We start from the raw sequence: 18,334 nt of genomic DNA, 5'->3' as shown, positions 1-18,334 counted from the left end.
GGTTGTCAGTCTTTCAAAAGAAGCAATTTATCTGGCCTGGCTGGTGACTCAGTGGATGAGAATAGAGTCGAGGCTCAGCAGGGGGCAGCGAGTGGTGTGTGTTTAGCTTCATGGTCACGGGGCATGAATAGCTCTAAGCAGGAGGCTCCCACGCTGGCCAAAAGGAACAGACCGAGCCTATAGACAGCACAGTGTAACAACTCTCTAGCTGTTACAGCAACTCTGTTCTAACAATCAAATCATTTTTCGGTGGTAAACTGGGGACTCCTTATTTAATTGGGAAGGGGTGGGATGGAATAGAAGTTAGGGATCACAATCTGAAAAACGGGTTCCTATTATCATACCTAACCTCACGCTGTTTCCTGAAAGTGATCACAGGACCCTACCTTAGAGTGATGGGAGCTCCACGTGGCTTTTTCTTTAGTAAGGTCTATACCCAATGCGGGGCTCAAACTCACGACCCAGATCAAGAGTTGCACACTCCACAGACTGAACCAGCCAAGAGCCTGAGCTACGTGCATTTTTAACGTCACAAATGTGCTAAAAGTAAATCTGAAATACAGTATTTAAAGGCCTTTTATTAATTTAATTTAATTTATTTATTTGACAGACCGAGATCACAAGTAGGCAGAGCAGCAGGCAGAGATAGAGGGGTTACCAGGCTCTCCGCTGAGCAGAGAGCCCAATGTGGGGCTCGATCCCAGGACCCTGAGATCATGACCTGGGCCGAAGGCAAAGGCTTAATTCACTGAGCCACCCAGGCGCCCCACTTAAAGGCCTTATAGATCACAACACAAACTAAATAGACGGACTGTACTTCTGAATGGGGTGTGAGCATGAGTGTGACTGTGTGTTTCTAAAGCTGGGGAACTCCCTTTCCATTACTGGGCGCCTATGGAAAGAAAAGGAGAATATTGGTTATAGTCAAAGGTATTCCCTCCCATCTGGTTCTGGACAAAAGTCAAACCCTTAACGTGGTGTTTTTCAAACTGTAGGGTGGGTTGTAAAATAAACATGATGCATTACACGCAGCATTTTTACAAAAACAAAACAACAGAATAAAATAGAAGAGTTTCTCACGCTCAGTGTAGCTATTAGTTTATAACATAGTTGTTTCTTTAATGGTGTGTGTGTTATGTGCACTTTTCCATGCTGTCAAACATAATCGTTTCTGGGAGTCCCAAGAAACAAAATGGTTTATTAGGAGAGAAGATTAAAGATCATGTTTCATGTTTGAAATGAGGGGGAAGGGTTCGTGTGCGGATTTAACTGAACCGGCGCCGTGCCTAGGTGGCCTCATCTCGGAAACTGACCCACAAACCAAGATGTATTTACATTACTAACTGACAACGGTAAAGATACCACGCAAGTCATTATTCACTCATTCACCAGTTTCGTGTGTATTCTCCCTAATCAGAGGCTATGGGGGGAGGATAAAATTACTAAAAAAAATTAAATAGGGTCGTATGATAAAGTAATTGCTAAGACATGCTGAGTGCTGAGTGACTGTGTTCTCACTGACTCATTTGCATGTCATTAACTCCCAAGAACCCCACAAAGGTAAATACTATTACCTATCTATATTTTACCGAGAACCATATAAATTCAGTCAGTGGTCTCTGAAGCAGAGTCACCTTTGAGCCCAGGAAGTCTGGGTCCAGAAATGTCACCCTTAATTGCTGTACAGCATCGTTAGCAGTTCAGTCCATGATCATTCCTAACTAAGAGGAGGGCTGTGGCGCTGGGGCTGGAGCAGGAAAGAAGTACACCTCAGGGTGTACTCGTGCTGCTAAGGCTCTGGCCTGCTCTGGCCTCGGCTCTGCCGTCTTCCTCCCTTCTCCCGCAGCTAAAGCCCTTTGCACGGATGCCACACACAGTTAGCCTCCTTTACACTCTGATACCCTGATGCATTCTGAACACGCTTCCCAGCACATTAGTTCAAACTCCATCTCTTCTTTTCCTCCCTCGAAAACATGCAGAGGGAGAACTGAGCGCGTCCCTACTTTTCGGTAATAAATCGAACTCTTATTCATTTAAAGTTAAAAAGAATTCGTTCTCTGGTCCTTAAACGTTCCTATTAGCCAGTCATTTCCAACAAACTTTTGTGTCCTGCCTCCTCAAACCAGTGACCGGGCAGCCCTCGTGTTCACTGGGCACTTCTTTCTCCGTTATCACTTGTGTTGCTCTCATCGGTTTCAAACAATATCCAAAGATATGGCAGATATGATATACACTGTGAAAGGTGCACCTTTGTGTTTCAGGAAAAATATGAAAGAATCGTGTACCAAAGATTTCTCTTTTTTGTCCAATCTACCCATCCTTGCCTTCAAGATATATAGTAAGCCCTACAGACCGAGCGTAGACAGGCAGTAAGGGAGGTAAAAATCAACACGATTCTTGGTAGCATAGTTACCTTTCCTAGCTACCAGGTCCACACGTAAGAAACTAACACAGTGTTGTATAAGTGCCAAGCAAACACGACGTGCTTCTCCATGCTGAAAGGAGAAGGAAGTACTATTGCTCTTTTTATACCATCTAAATTAAAATGGCCAGTGCAAGAGAATCCTGGAACCAAAGGGAAACCATGTTGAGATCTTGGTCTGACCTCCCCACCTTGGCCACATAATTTGAAACTCTTCCTCCTAAGAGCACCCTGTGGCCAAACACAACTCCCTTTCAAATTTAAAACTATAAAAAATTAATGCCTATTGATGCACTGTATGTGGAGAATTAAATGATGAGAATAATTCAGGATTCTTTCAAAATGTAATGCAATACTCATATAATTAAGACAAAATCTGAGGCTTAAGCATATTGTGACAATGCTTTCCCAGCCTTGGCTTGAATATACATTTTCCAAGAAACCTATTTAAAGTAAGGCAGTGGTAGGGGCACCTGGGTGTCAGAAGAGCATGCGACTCGCTCTCAGGGCCATGAGTTTGAGCCCCATACTGGGTGCAGAGATTGCTCAGAAAGTGAAAAAGTAAATCAAAAAAAGAAATAAGGCAATGGTTTAACACTTTTAAAAAATACATATCGGGGCACCTGGGTGGCTCAGTGGGTTGAAGCCTCTGCTTTCGGCTCAGGTCATGATCCCAGGGTCCTGGGATCGAGCCCCACATCAGGCTCTCTGCTCAGCGGGGAGCCTGCTTCCTCCTCTCTCTCTCTCTCTGCCTGCTTATGATCTCTGTCTGTCAAATAAATAAATAAAATCTTTAAAAAAAATACATATCATATAGAGTTCAGTCAAAATAAAATTTCTAACTGAGTAATGACCGTGTACGTGCCAGGGTCAATGTCATAACCCAAGCCAGAAATATGATTTTACTATTTACCACTACAATAATTTTTAGGTTATTTTTAAGTATATTTAAAGTTACTTCTCTGCTAGGTAAGATTATACTGTTTATTTCTAACACATAGTCATCAGGTCTAAAAGCAATACTTCTCACAGGGGCTACAATACATTTTTTATAGTTTAAAAAAAAAGGATGATTCAAGTTTATACCAACTTAGTGGATCAGTTTCTAAGAAAGATGAAGACCAAGGATAAAAGATGACACTTTTTACTAGTGGTATTACATAGTGGGACTTTTCTGGGGTGACAGCATTCATTTTCCTGCCCATTTACCTGGGTTCACTGCTTGGGACCAAGGGCATTCCTGTCGAAGCCAGCCATCCAGATGAGCATACTGCCTGGCCATGGGAATCATATTCTCTTAACGTGGAAAGCTGAATGATTTCTTGGGAAGGGGGAAGGGAGCCAAATGTAAAACTGCAGCCTCCAAAACTGAGACTGCATCTATATCTGCAGAAAATAATATGGGTAGTAACCTCCTGCACGGACCTGTTCCTAGAAACTTTGCTAAAACCAAGGGAAGCAAGGGCAAAAATTTAACTACTGGGACTCGCCAAGATCGAAAGTTTTTTTGTTTTTGTTTTTTTAAAAAAGATTTTATTTATTTGACAGAGAGAGACCAAGCAGGCAGAGAGGCAGGCAGAGAGAGCGAGAGAGAGAGAGGAGGAAGCAGACTCCCCGCCAAGCAGAGAGCCCGATGTGGGACTCGATCCCAGGTCCCTGAGATCATGACCTGAGCCGAAGGCAGAGGCTTAACCCACTGAGCCACCCAGGCGTCCCCAAGATCAAAAGCTTTTGCACAGCATAGGAAACCGTCAACAAAACCAAAAGAAAAGCGACAGAATGGGAGAAGATATTTGCAAATGCATATTAGATAAAGGGCTAGTATCCAAAATCTATAAAGAGCTTGTCAAACTCAACACCCAAAAATCAAATAATCCAATCAAGAAATAGGCAGAAGACATGAACAGACATTTTGGCAAAGAAAACATCCAGATGGCCAACAAACACACGAAAAAGTGCTCCACATCACTCGGCATCAGGAAATTACAAATTAAAACCACAATGAGATACCACCTCACCCCAGTCAGAATGGCTAAAATTAACAAGTCAGGAAACAACAGATCCTGGTGAGGATGTGGAGAAAGGGGAACCCTTCTACACTGTTAGTGGGAATGCAAGCTGGTGCAACCACTCTGGAAAACAGCATGGAGGTTCCTCAAAAAAATAGAGCTATCCTACAACCCAGCAATTGCACTACTGGGTATTTACCCTAAGGATACAAATTTAGTGATCCGAAGGGCCACATGTACCTGAATGTTTATAGCAGAAATGTCCACGATAGCCAAACTATGTTAAGAGCCTAGATGTCCATCAACAGACGGATGGATAAAGAAGATGTGGAATATATATTCAATGGAATACTATGCAGCCATCAAAAAGAAATCTTGCCATTTGCAACGACGAGGATGGAACTAAAGGGTATTATGCTAAGCAAAATAAGTCAATCAGAGAAAGACAATTATCATATGATCTCTCTGATATGAGGAATCTGAGAAATAGATTGGGGGTTGTGGGGTGTAGAGAGGGGAAAAAAAAGAAACAAGATGAGATCAGAAGGGAGAAAAACCGTAAGAAACTCTTAATCTCACAAAAAACTGAGGGTTGCTGGGGGGTGGGGAGGGAAGGACAGGGAGGCTGCACATTGGGGAGGATACGTGCTATGGTGAATGCTGTGAAGTGTGTAAGCCTGATGATTCACAGACCTGTACCCCTGGGTCAAATAATAAATTATATGTTAATAAATAAATAATAGTAAAAATAATAACCACCTGCACAGGAGCATTTTGTTTGCTGAGGGGAGCTGCCCCATGCCTGAGAATGCATGAATTAGGGGCGTTGTTCTCTAGGTTGTGAAGGGGTGCACACAGTCAGAAACACCTGGAACTTCCCAGGGAGCCGCTGTTAGGAAAGGAAGCGGGGTCCAGGTGGAAAAGTTATCACACACAGGCTTCGTGCTCATGGAGGCGCAGACAGCGTCTCTCTTTCTTTCCTATCTGTGCACACATAAGGCTGCCCCCCCAGTCTAGCAGAGGGGAGAAACAGAGCACTAGGTACAGAACTAGGCTGTGATCTCTGGGACACTTATGCTAAGACACGTGCTTTCCAAGGAGTGTGTTAAAAAACAAAAGACAAAGAAGACTGAGGTTTAATACCCATTTTTGAAAATTATTCAAGTGAAAGAAACCCTATGACCAGTTGTGTGTGTGTGTGTGTGTGTGTGTGTGTGTGTGTGTATCTCCATCCATCCCAGTACCCTTTATTTTGCCATATTATTTGTCAATTATACCGTAATAAAAGTAAAAAAAAAAAAATCCCATTAAAACTTCTGGTGCAGTAAGTACTATCTCCATGTCAGGATCAGTTCTGGCTCTTAATAGCTCTGTGGCCTTGTGTAAGCCACAGGGAGCTCACTTTCCTTATCTGTAAATGGAAAAGGTTAAGGTAAATGTCCTCTAAACTGCCTTTAACTTACAAATTCACAAGCTTAAATTTATTTTCCAACTTATTTTCCCCTTCCAAGATCTCTGATCTTAATCCTATACTAATTTTGCCTTAAAAGGAAAAAAAAAATGGGAATAGGTGGGTAGGGGAGCCAGGAAGGCTTGTCAAGACAGATTCTCTCATTAACTTCCTGCTTTGCCCTGGACATTCACAGTTTTAAGAATAAGCAAGAAACAGGGGTGCCTGGGTGGCTCAGTGGGTTAAAGCCTCTGCCTTCGGCTTGGGTCGTGATCCCAGGGTCCTGGGATCGAGCCTCACATTGGAGGGGGGGGGGTCTCTGCTCAGCAGGGAGCCTGCTTCCCCCTCTCTCTCTGCCTGCCTCTCTGCCTTATGATCTCTATCAAATAAATAAATAAATAACTTAAAAAAATTTTAAAAAAGAATAAGCAAGAAACATAATGAACTCCCCATGTATTAATTCTAAACACTTGACAATATCTGCGACATATTTTAAATTATAGAGATATTCCTCTTTTCATAATTACATACTCGGCCACTTCTAAATCCAACGACAGCTCTTTGCACTCCAGAAAACAAAGAACCCTAAAGCAAAAACTAAACAAGAAAATAAGTTATGATTAACTATGGTATTACTTCTTCCCCAGTAAGGTGGTCAATGGAAAACTGGGTGTAGATAATATTTATTTGTCCTTCAATGAGAGGTGCTGGATTTACCTTCTTCCAATTATTGGTGTAGATACACCCCAAATCCTGAAATCCTCTGGAATCTGTCTGCCTTAAATTTCCTACTGCACTAGCAAGATATACCACGTCATCAGGATACTCGGGAAATATATTCAGATATTCATGCTGAGAGAGTGGTGCAGGGGAGGGAGAATCTCAAGCAGACTCCCCGGAGAGCAGGGAGCCTGATGGGGGGGCTCTGGCTCAGGGCCCTGAGACCAGGACCCACGCTGAAACCAAGAGTGGGAGGCTCAACCGACTGAGCCACCCAGGAGCCCCGGAGTTACATTTCTAATTCTATTAAATCCCCTTTTCTTTCAGTAAGTGGTATTTTCCTTTCTGGCTATCCCAGCTCATCAACAACATAAAACAAAAAGCTTTTTCTGAAGCTTCATGTAAGCAACATCATTCTGAGCCAACTAGCATTCAGGGACTGGCGACGGCTCATTCCCGACGGGGGTTAGGGAACTGTGGTCTTTCACACACTAGCCTCCCTGAGCTTCCTTATAATGTGCACATTCTGCAGAACGGAGAGGATGGGGGGGGGCGGTTGTCGCTGGGTGATGGGCATTAAGGAGGGCACATGACGGAATGAGCACGGGGGTTACACAAGACTGATGAGTCACGGACCTTCACCTCTGAAACTAATAATACATTATGTATATAACATAGAAATTAACTGAATTTAAAGAAAAAAGAAGAAGACTGGGATGACAGTAATATTTATCTACGCTCATGCTCCACACCCAATGCTTGGCACACAGGGAACACTGAATGCTAGAAACGTTGTTGTTTTCTTTGTCATATAAACAGTTCCCAAAAATACAGACTAGAGCTAAACAAATCCATCCCTGACTGGAATAAGCACAAGGAAAAGAATGTCCTGAGAGTGCCACCGAGTAGCTCCGAAGGTGGCAACGACAGGGGCAAGTAGGTACCATGCACTTACAGGAGGCCACGCAGTTCACGTTCCTTGTTTCAGGACAACGGCCACAGAACTGGACCGAAGCCCTGGACTTCAAACCTCGCAAACCCACACCACCCTGTGTTCCCTCTCTTACTGTTCACGTCTTCTGTTTCTTCTGTTCGTGCTTTTGGAAGAAGCGCTTGGCTACCAGACGTGACTTCCTGCACTCTTCCTGATCATTCTAGGTGCCCTGATAAAAGGAGTAATGGTTTCTATTTTCACTTCAGGTTCCCCTCTCAGAACAGGAATAAAGGAAGATGGCCAGAAAAACTGGGTGCGTAGGAAATTTTTTTTTTTTTTAAATATGTGCTATTCTTCTGGCTTAGCGTTTTAAACTCAGAGTATTTTATGTTCCCAAACACTGTTTCTGTATTTGCCATAATTTGTGTCCCTGAACCATTAATAACGTTCTTTTTGGCCATTCCCTGCAGCCAGTACGATCTTGCTCAGGAACAGTTCATCTTCTACAATGGAGGGGAGAAGAGAACAGTGTGGGCGGACCAGGCTTTAGCTCCCTCTCTGCACACTCTCACAGCTCCTGTTTAAAGGGACGGATGTACACATTTTGGTGTTTTTTACCAGCTTCCAGGCATGCACGGTGTACTAGAAGTAGAGACGGAGAGAAAACTAGAGTATGTTGCTCTCCTTTATTATCTACAACCTTAGAAACAGTCCTCAAAAACAGGTGGATATTAGTTTTGCTTAAAAGAACCACACTAGGGGCGCCTGGGTGGCTCGGTTGGTTAAGCCTCTGCCTTCCGCTCAGGTCACGATCGCAGGGTCCTGAGATCAAGTCCCGCATCGGGCTCTCTGCTCAGCAGGGAGCCTGCTTCCCCCTCTCTCTGCCTGCGTCTCTGCCTACTTGTGATCTCTGTCTGTCAGATAAATAAATAAAATCTTAAAAAATAAATAAATAAAAGAACCACACTTTGTGGGGTGCCTGGGTGGCTCATAGGTTAAGCGTCCAACTCCTGATTTTGGCTCAGGTCATGATCTCAGTATCGTGATCTCATTATCATGAGATCAAGCCCCACATTGAGCCCCACGTCAAGCCCAGAGAGCTCTGCACTGGGTGTGGAGACTGCTGAAGATTCACTCTCTCCCTCACCCCCTGCCCAGCTCGTGTGCACGCTTTCCCTCTCTCTCTCTCTAAAAAAGTTAAAAAGTAAAAAAGTGAAGAACCACTTTGCACATTAAAATCTTTATGATTTCTTTATAAATAAACTTGCCTCTGATATCAACAATAAAAATTTTGCTAAAATAAGCATTGCACAGAAGTCACTATGATATTCCAATTTGGACTTCAAAATAAAGCAGCAACAGATTTTAGATTCCTGTTTTCTAGCACTAGATTTATAACTACAACCAAATGTATTGCCCATTTAACAAACCAAGCTGCAAACCTAAACCATTTAAAACTTAAGTTCTTAACCATCCTGGAAGAGTGCATTATCATTTCCAAAAGTTTTAAATGGATCTTGGCTTACTGGGAGTTTTACTAAACTATCAATTTGTGGTCCCGTTAGGAACACATGAAAGGAAGGAATCTAGTTCTACCATGAAGTCCTTTTCCCCATGAGGCATCAGCTTCTGACTGGGTGATGGGCTATTAATACTTTTCAGTTCATTAGACGTGGAGCTGGAGAGTCTAAGAATGCTGCAGGGGGCTAGGGGAGTGACTTCGGTGCGTTCCAACATACCTGTGCACAGGTATGCATGGCTTACCTGTGCATCATGAAAGCTTAAGGTCCTAAAAATGACAACTTGATAGACTTCAGAATGGAAAAATGCTGCAACTCTACATCTGAGCCAGCAGGTGTCTCTCTGTAGCCCACGACACCAACCAAAAAAGGACACAGAAGACCCCTGCCCCACTATAATTCTGTGATCCTGCGAACCACAGAAGAGCATGAACTGTGAGATGAGACTGCCAGAAAAGGCAGGTCTCTGAGAAACTGAATATGGGGATCTAAGCAGATACAGGAGTGTTACCTTTTGAAAATTACATTTACTAGGCAGGATCTAATAGCACTGAGCGACCTGTTTTAGTCAAAACGGTAAAATGATTCTCGGCTCTTGGTCAGGAGAGGAAGGTCCAAGTTCAAACAAAGAGCACTGAGAAGTGAATGGTACGTGAAAAACAGAAACACAGGCTTACAAAAGGAAGGAGAGGGGCGCGCCTGGGAGGCTCAGCGGGTTGAGCGCCCGACTCTTAATTTTGCTTCAGGTCACAATCTCGCGGTCCTGGGATCGCTGTCCCTGACCTGGAGTAGGGCTCAGCACTGACTCTGAGTTTCTTCCCTGCTACACTCACACACTCTCTCTTGCTCTAAAAATAAATGATGAATTTAATAATTTTTTTAAAAAGAACAAAAATTATTTAATAATTTTTTTAAAAAGAACAAAAGGAAGGAGAGAGTTTTGCATATAAAGAACTAAAATAAGGCAAGTCTGAGGGAGTATTTAGGGATAACGGAGACCTGTGCAAGTTACTACAGAACATGGAAAAGGAGAAACACGTGACCGTGCCGCTGGTCAAAGTACCCCTTACCAGTAGTATATGGAACCTATTCTGTAAGTAATCAGGAGCAGCAGAGACGAAAGCAGCAAGAAAAAAGAGAAAAAAGGAAATTGTATCACAGCTCCCAACAGTACAGGTATTATTTTGGGAAACCACAGATCCGCAGATACAAATGTGTGTGCTGGGACCTCACGTGACACCCAACTCCTTCCTGGGGGCTTCCAGCCCAGAGGTCTGGGAGCCACGACCTATGGAGTGCAGCGCCAGTGCCCACCTCTCTCAAGGTGACAATGCCATCTGTAACACCTCCAAACAGAAAAGCAACTTCCAGGGGCACGTGGGTGGCAGAGTTGGTTAAGCACCTGACTCTCGATTTCCGGCCAGGTCATGATCTCGGGCTCAGGTCAGACACTGAGCCGAACGTCGGGCTCCGCTTCAGCTCAGAGTCTACTTAAGATTCTCCCTCCCTCTGCCCCTCCCCACCTCATAAATAAATAAATCTTAAAAAAAAAAAACTCCCAAAGGTAATATCCCAAAATCCCAGAAGGGAAATGTGACAAAACATAAATGACAGAGTACTGCAAGTCAACTACGTAAGTTGGGGGGGAGGGGGTGCAGTGTGAACGCCATTTAGAGAAACATCTAACTTGACCTAATCAGACTGGGGGCCCCGCTCCTGGCGTGTCCTCTGGGTCCCGAACCAAGCTGACGTGTTGAGGGAGAGGAGCCGGGGGGAGACAGAAGAGCTGAACTGAGAGGGAAGGTGAGATACAGATCAGGAGACCCAAGCCTCCCCAGAACAAGGCAGAAAGGCAGAAACTGTGCGGCTCCAGAAAACTGGACATAGGGGAGGTCAAACGTGAGAGGTGAACTTTGCAATCTCATTCCCCAAATGACAAGGAGCTGTTTCTTTAAGAATTTTTTAAAAAGCTTGTTTTGCTCAAAACAGAAATGGAGCTGACACTGAAAGGGTCTTCATCAAAATCAAAGATGAACGGGTGCTCAAACACTCTGGGTGCTGCTCCAAGATGAAGACAGCAAGTTTCTCAGGCCAGGTTCACAGGTCCCACAGAATTTACCAGTGATGGAAAAAAGAGGAAAATAATCTGCCAATGATGTTCCCAACGGCTTCAGGAGCAGAGGGTTTGTTTTTGTGGGGGTACTTTTTGGTTGGATGCCTAGTCTGTTTGGGGCTCAGGCACATTTAAAAGAACTTCCCAAGAGCAAACACATGTTTCACAATGTGCCAGGTACTCTTGAAGGACTTCACAAATGCGACAGGTGGCTGTATACACAACCCCTGCTCATTTCAATTATGTACCTGCTCAGTGGCTCACTCTGTTCCACGGGAAAGTGCCGCTGTTTCTTCCACTTTTCTCCTGAGAAAAATGAGGAAAACACAGTGAGAAGTCATATAAGCATACATGAGTTGCATATCATTGTCTGACATCTTTCAAACTCAGGAGCACCCAAAGGGCTTCCTGACACCTTAGTCAATTACTTCAGCTGCGTCGTTTCAGGAGTCCCCAGGTAGAACCATTAAGACGGTATCACCGTACATTTAGATAATAGATTTGGAAAACAGATATGGTTTATGGTTTCAAAGAAAATCAACATGCCATATTAAAAAGTTAGATGCAGGGGCACCTGGGTGGCTCAGTGGGTTAAGCCTCTGCCTTCGGCTCAGGTCATGATCTCAGGGTCTTGGGATCAAGCCCCACATCGGGCTCTCTGCTCTGCGAGGAACCTGCTTCCCCCCTTCTCTCTACCTGCCTCTCTGCCTACTTGTGATCTCTGTTGTCAAATAAATAAAATCTTTAAAAAAAAAAAAAAAGATGCGTAGGGAAACAATTTAGAACAAGGTTCTCCTTGACTCTGAATCCTTCTACATTTATTATGCCTTTTCAAACTACATTCCCTCTCAAGTTCTTTTTTTCAGGTAGGCAGCACCTTTCTGTGGGCGGGGGGTGGGGTGGATAATTGCAGTTCTAAGGGCAGAGACGACTGGTGATATAGCGATCAGAGATTTGCTTTTTTTTTTTTTTTTTTTTTAAGATTTTATTTATTTACTTGACACAGAGAGAATGCACAAGCAGGGGCAGCAGCGGCAGAGAAACAGGCGCCCCACTGAGCAGGGAGCCTGACACAGGGCTGGATCCCAGCACCCCGGGATCATGACCCGAGCCCAATGCAGCTGCTTCGTCGACTGAACCACCCAGGTGCCCCATATCACAGATTTACCTAATTTTTTTAAAAAATGACAATGGGAAAGCAATCATCAAAAAAGAGGGTACTGCCTAGGGAAGGCGGCTACTCAGAGCACTGTCACCAGATGACACTGACCTCTGGGAATTCAGGACTGTCTTTCAAATCTCTTGCATCCAAAAGTCTACCTCACTAAATTTCCAGAAATGTAATCCAGTACTGATTAAAGCTAACAAAGCTCAAAAGACTGATGTATAAGGCTATAATACCTTTATATTCACATACAACGAAGACCGTCATTGCCAGTCTGGACACTTGCTCCATCCAGCTTGACCAATATATTTACATTTCTCTAGCCAACAGGTATTTCCTGAAATCCCAGGTCCAGGCAACTTATAGGCAAGTGAAAGGTCAAGCCAAATCAACTGAAGCTTGTTCAGCAAACATATCAGAGCAATCATAACCTCGGAGCTAATGGCCTCCAACACTCTCCCCTCCAGATAAGTGTTCTCCTATCTCCTGTACCACATCACCCTAGTCCAGGCTCCATCAACCATCTCCTGGACAAACTCAAGATACTCCCACGTACTCCTAGCTTCCACACTTTCCCTTCCAGACCATGAACCACAGGGTGTCCCAAGTATACATCCAAAGATAGAAAATAGCTCAGGGCCCAGCCTGACTCAAACCCCTTCAGTGCTGTACACTGGGCTCATGATTAAGGCCCAAAAAGCTGCCCGGAAGGCTCCCTCTGGCCCCGCGCACCTGCCCCAGCTTCCTTCAGCACCACTCGCCCTGCCACCTTCATTCACTGCAACCACGCTGGTCTACTTTCACTCTCTTGAATGTGCACAATCCCTCGGCACCTCAGAGATTTTGCATACCTCATTTCCTCTGCCTGTAAATTAATACACAATATTCTGCCCCTTCCCCCCTCAAAGCACACACTTGCCTAGTAACTGGCAGATCCTACTTTGAATGACCTGACCTCAAGACTGGGACAAATTCTTCTTCTTCTTCTTCTTCTTCTTTTTTAAGATTTTATTTATTTATTTAACAGAGATCACAGGTAGGCAGAGAGGCAGGCAGAGAGGGAGAGGGAAGAAGGCTCCCTGCTGAGCTGAGAGCCCGATGTGGGACTCGATCCCAGGACCCTGAGATCATGACCTCAGCCGAATGCAGAGGCTTAACCCACTGAGCCACCCAGGCGCCCCCAAATTCTTCTATTTAAAGCTCCCACACCATCTTGATCTCCTTAGTAGCACTTACCAATAACAGCTTATAATTGCACATGTATGTGATTATTTATGCGTATTTCTCCCATTAGAGTAGTAAGAAGCTCCATGAAGGTGGATACTGGGCTCAGCTGACGAGCACATTCCACAAGAGTGGACATGCAAGAGAGATTTTATCAAAGGAAGAAGAATGGCTTTGGGCTGTAAGAACCTGCTGCATCCATCACCGAAACAGGAACCATTATGCCAGGTAGACCATATGGCTTCCCCGACTGGCCCCATCCTCCCCAGGGTGTCCTCCCACCCCTGCAACAGCAGTAATCACATGGGCACTGTCTACACTCACTTCGGTAACACTACTGCTACCTTGAATTCCATGGCCACAATAAATCTTGCGATACTAAAAGACAACTAGCACAAAGTTCAAGATACATTTGTGTAGCAACTCCGCACAGAGGACTTGTGGCAGTGGGTTACTAAGAAACGCTATAAACAAAAGTGAAAACATAAATTGTGGCTAAAGGAAGCCCTCAATGAGACAACACCGGCAAACAAAATATACTGGCACACACGCGTGCACACGAACACCCAAAGTGCAGCCCTTAGAGGAGGGGGGCACCAAGGCTGAGTGTGCGTAGGATCCTGCCACAAGGGCTGGTAGCAAGAAAGTGTGAAGACTCCCGAAGAAGGCCCCAGATACTTCTCTTCTCTGCCTCCCCGGGCCCTGGCGCACAGGGGACCTGCTGTGTACCGTGTGAGTCTCCGATTTGCCTTACAAATCAACAATTAGCCGGCATTTCCTAACATACTATGTACAATGCTTTCAATGGCTCACAGCTGGGCTTACTATTTTAAAGATGGTCTCCTAACATTTCACTCCTCTTATGTGATGTGAATGAGAACAGTACTGGTGGGAAGAAGTCCCACAATGCCCTTGGCGCTGGAAAGGGGGGGGACTTCACTCAGTCATTTCACAAACACGATGCTCCTCGAATAAGCCAGGCACTGTTCTAGGTGCTGTGAACACAAGACGAACAAGACAAAATCCCTTCTTCTCAAGGAAGTAATATTCTAGGAGGAACCAAACAATGAACACATACTAAGTAAAACATAAAATATGTCCAGTGGGGAAGGGTGGGAAGGGGAGATTAAATTTTAAATAGGGGAGTCAAGGAAATCCTCAATGAGAAGCTGACATATGAACAAAGTCCTAAAGAAAGTTTGGCAAAGAGTTATATAGATAAATTGAGAAACAATTTATCTATATAACAGAGAAATCAGCAAGTACAAAGGCCCTGAGGCAGAAGTGTGGCCGGTCTGAACTGGGATATGCAAGGGAGAAGATAACAGGATAGGGGGTCAGAGAGGTAAGCGATGGGACTCTTAAGGCCCTATAGGCCTTGGACTTTTATTCTGAGAGCCCTAGAACACAAATGAGATGTCTGGGGCAGAGGGGAATATGATCTGGATGTGTGGTGAAGATAGAATGAAGAGAAAGCAAGAGGGAGACAGCAAGACCAGTTAGTGGACTCCTGAAATAATCCAGGCAAGAGTGCAGCCAGCCTCTAATCTAGAACAGAGCAGTGACAGGGCTTCTAAAAAAAATCTGATGGATTCTTCAGGGTCCTTGAAGGAAGTGCCCTGGGATTTAACTTTAACTCCTGCAAGGACTGATTCTAGTCTTAATCCTTTTCTCACGAAGAGTGTTTTTTGGTTTTAATTCTTCCTTTCACAAAAGGAAACTCAGTGGATGTTTATCTATATACAAGTAACATATGATCATCTCAGACAGTGGGGAAAAAAACCAAATGCAAAAAAAGAATCTTTGCATCACTTGATGAAAGAACACCAAACAGACATGCATTTAAAAACCAGACTTGGGTCAGTATGATCTAACCCTGACATTTGTCAGCTGTACCAGACTAAGTTCAAACCAGAAAAAAAAAAAAAAATGCTTGGCACATCACTGAGGAAGCCACATTTTTTTTTTTTTTTGCAGAATTTTTCCCCGACAAACCCATGATGATAACGTGATGTAAAGTAAAAAGTGGACATGATGAATTCCTAAAATTTTTTTTTTGAAAATTTTAAGTAAGTACTCTTTTTATTCTCTCCTCTTTGGTTAAGGGTAGGTTGGGGTGGGAGGGAGCAAGGCCCAGCTGTTCTCGAGGAAACCATTCTGCCCCCCGGGGCAGAGAAGCAGCTCTAAGCTGGCAGTCAGCAAGCCAGGGGCCAGTGCCTGTGCAGTAAACAAACCCCTGCAGATCCCTAAACAGGGCGCTGAGGTTTGGTCAAACGCTGTCAGCAGGCCTGGTCTCTAGCTGCAAACAAAATTAAACTGACTGCCAGCATTTAACACCTACAGCTCATATGCCTCATCTGTTCAGCTTTTCTCAAAGTGTGCAGGTTAATCTCTCACCGCCAATCCACTACTATCAGGGCCTCTCTAAAGCAGCCCCCCTCCATCGGTGAGGCACACACGGATTGCCTGGGGTTCTGTTCACTTGCAGATTCAGTCTTGCTACCTCTGGGTAGGGGCTGGAGATGCTGCATGCGCTTCTAGTAGGCTCTCTGGTGGTGATGCCCCTGCGGCTGGTCTGTGGACCACAGGCTGAGATTGCAGCGGTCCAGTATTTACCGTCCTGTCTCCATCCCCACTGCCTTCCATTTCCTTTGTAAGTGCCAGTGACAGAGCCTGAGACATGGCCATTTACGACTCTGCCCTTCATCATGGGGGATAATGAAATCTCAGCAACAAGCAGCCTTCCCGAGGCATCGTTTGGTAACAGATCTGATTGGAAACTCCCGTCTGACCGACCGTGTAAGGTTCTCTTTCTCTTCTACCTCCCCTTCACTCATCCCCTTTCCACACGGAGGAAGGGTCCCCACAAAGGACCACGGCTGTAGGTAGGCTACAGGCTTCGGCGTGAGGTGAGGGTGTGGAAGAACCGAAATTGCTCAACATTTTCTAACACGTCCGTTTTCAGTGAAGAAACTAATCCACAGACAATTGTGGCACTGGATGAGAACACACGGAATTCTCCTCACAAGAGGCGGGAAGGAGCGGGTGGCCTGGGCTGCTTCAGGTACCAGCACTACTGGTTTCTAGAACAAGCCCTAGAGGGCGCTTCCACAGGACCCGATCCCTCCACCTGCTGGTGGAGGGGCCTCCTGGGGTGTACACAGGGGTAACACACACGGCCGGATCGCTCCTTCGGAAGATAACTGATATTTCCTAATCACAGATAATTCACGTGAAAGTATAACCCGAGCCAGAGCACGCCCCTCTCAGCCCTGAGCCCTGAGCTAGTATTTGAGTGTGTCCTCTAATTTTTATTACCATTTCACAGGTATGTATTTATTAGTCTGTTTCTAAATCAGAAGATCATAGTGGTGAGACTGTTTTAAAAAAAAAAAAAAAAAGACACTTTCTGTAGGGTAAGGATCCCCTGTACATGTGTGAAAAAGGCCTACTTGTTTCTCTGAAACCCGAAGATGACCAAAAGCAGACAAGGCTGTGGGGAAAAGGAGACCGCAGGGACCAGGGATAAAGAGGAGAGGGGGACCCACGCCCCGAGTGCAGCCCCTCCACCGTCAGGGATCCTGTAAAAAGCCCCGGGGGGAGGAACCGGGCAGAAAGGGGTCACCGGACAGGAGGGTGCGGGGGCAGTGACCGCCCGGAGATCTACCGCACCCATCCAGGAGATGGCAGTCGCTGGTCTGCAGACTCTGAGAGGACGAACCGGAATTGTCGTTGCTTATATTAAGGGAACAAACTAGTCACCAAACTCTCTTCGAAGGGATAAATGAAGGTATACACAGCGTGGAGCAAGATTTAAAGCAGCAAAATATCACTTACATAAAAGGCGTGTGGCAAAGAGCAGACAGCTGCTGCTGCGGCTTAAACCCAACGTGAGAGAGAAGAGAGATCAGACTTGGCACAATATAAGGCAGAACTTCCTAACACAACACACTTCTCCGCCACGTTTCTGTTTTGGCCAAGTAGTGAGCTCCTGTCGAGAGGGAGACAGTCTCATCCTGCCCCCCAGCCGCTCCCCACCTTTGTAGACCACGACGGAGCCAGGCGGCAGGTGCTCCCCAAACCCAGCTTCGGGATTTGAGGCCTCACAAGGGCTCTGCCTAGAATGGCTCCCGGTTTCTGGGCCAACCAGACTGGAAACCTCAGCTTCCACGTAGCCTCCGTGAGTCCTGCGCTGCCTCTCTTCTAAGGGCAGGGGCACAGCCTGCCCATGTCCAGGGAACTTCCCGCAAACACACTCTGCTGTGCACGCCCAGACCAGGTGGCCTCTGTGGGCAGCATCCCAGGGACTTACCTGTGTACCTGCAGTGCCGACCACAGTGGCCACACCCGGTGTGCAGGTGAAAACTGGAGGAAGGCAGAGGACAGGGAAGGAGTTGAAGAGAAGCCACTGCCCAAATTATTATCTGTTAGATTTATCACAGAAGGACTTCTGATAGTGAGAGGAAAGGCAGTCTGCATGAACCTATTCTATGGAGAAAGGCATGAATTACTGTGTCATTCCTAAGGCATATCATTTTATGTATTTTTTTAAAAGATTTAATTTATTTATTTGAAAGAGAGAGAGGGAGGGAGGGAGAGCAAGAGGGAAAACCAGGCTCCCCACTGAGCAGAGTGTCCAAGACACGGCTTGATCCCAGGATCCGAAGATCATGACCCAAGCCAAAGGCAGACACTTAACCGACCAACTACGCTACCCAAGTGCCCCTACGTTTTAATCTAATTATTCTTTAATCTAGTAATTGTCTGGAAATAGTCT

The 18,334-nt window shown here is 45.2% G+C and overlaps 1 long non-coding RNA gene across 8 annotated transcripts in view; it reads right to left on the bottom strand.

The window, feature by feature from the left end:
• Window positions 1–18,334, bottom strand: part of LOC309845709 — a 215,932-nt gene that overhangs the window by 86,317 nt on the left and 111,281 nt on the right. For all 8 annotated transcript variants that reach the window (XR_014301455.1, XR_014301456.1, XR_014301457.1 and 5 more), the window contains one exon: window positions 11,417–11,474. This is a non-coding gene — a long non-coding RNA (uncharacterized lncRNA). The remainder of the gene's footprint in view (window positions 1–11,416; window positions 11,475–18,334) is intronic.

The sequence above is a fragment of the Mustela nivalis genome, assembly GCF_964662115.1.
Source record: "Mustela nivalis genome assembly, chromosome: 12".
Lineage (NCBI taxonomy): Eukaryota > Metazoa > Chordata > Mammalia > Carnivora > Mustelidae > Mustela > Mustela nivalis.
Note: the sequence above shows the minus strand (reverse complement) of the source record. Positions and strands in the feature narration are given on the sequence as shown.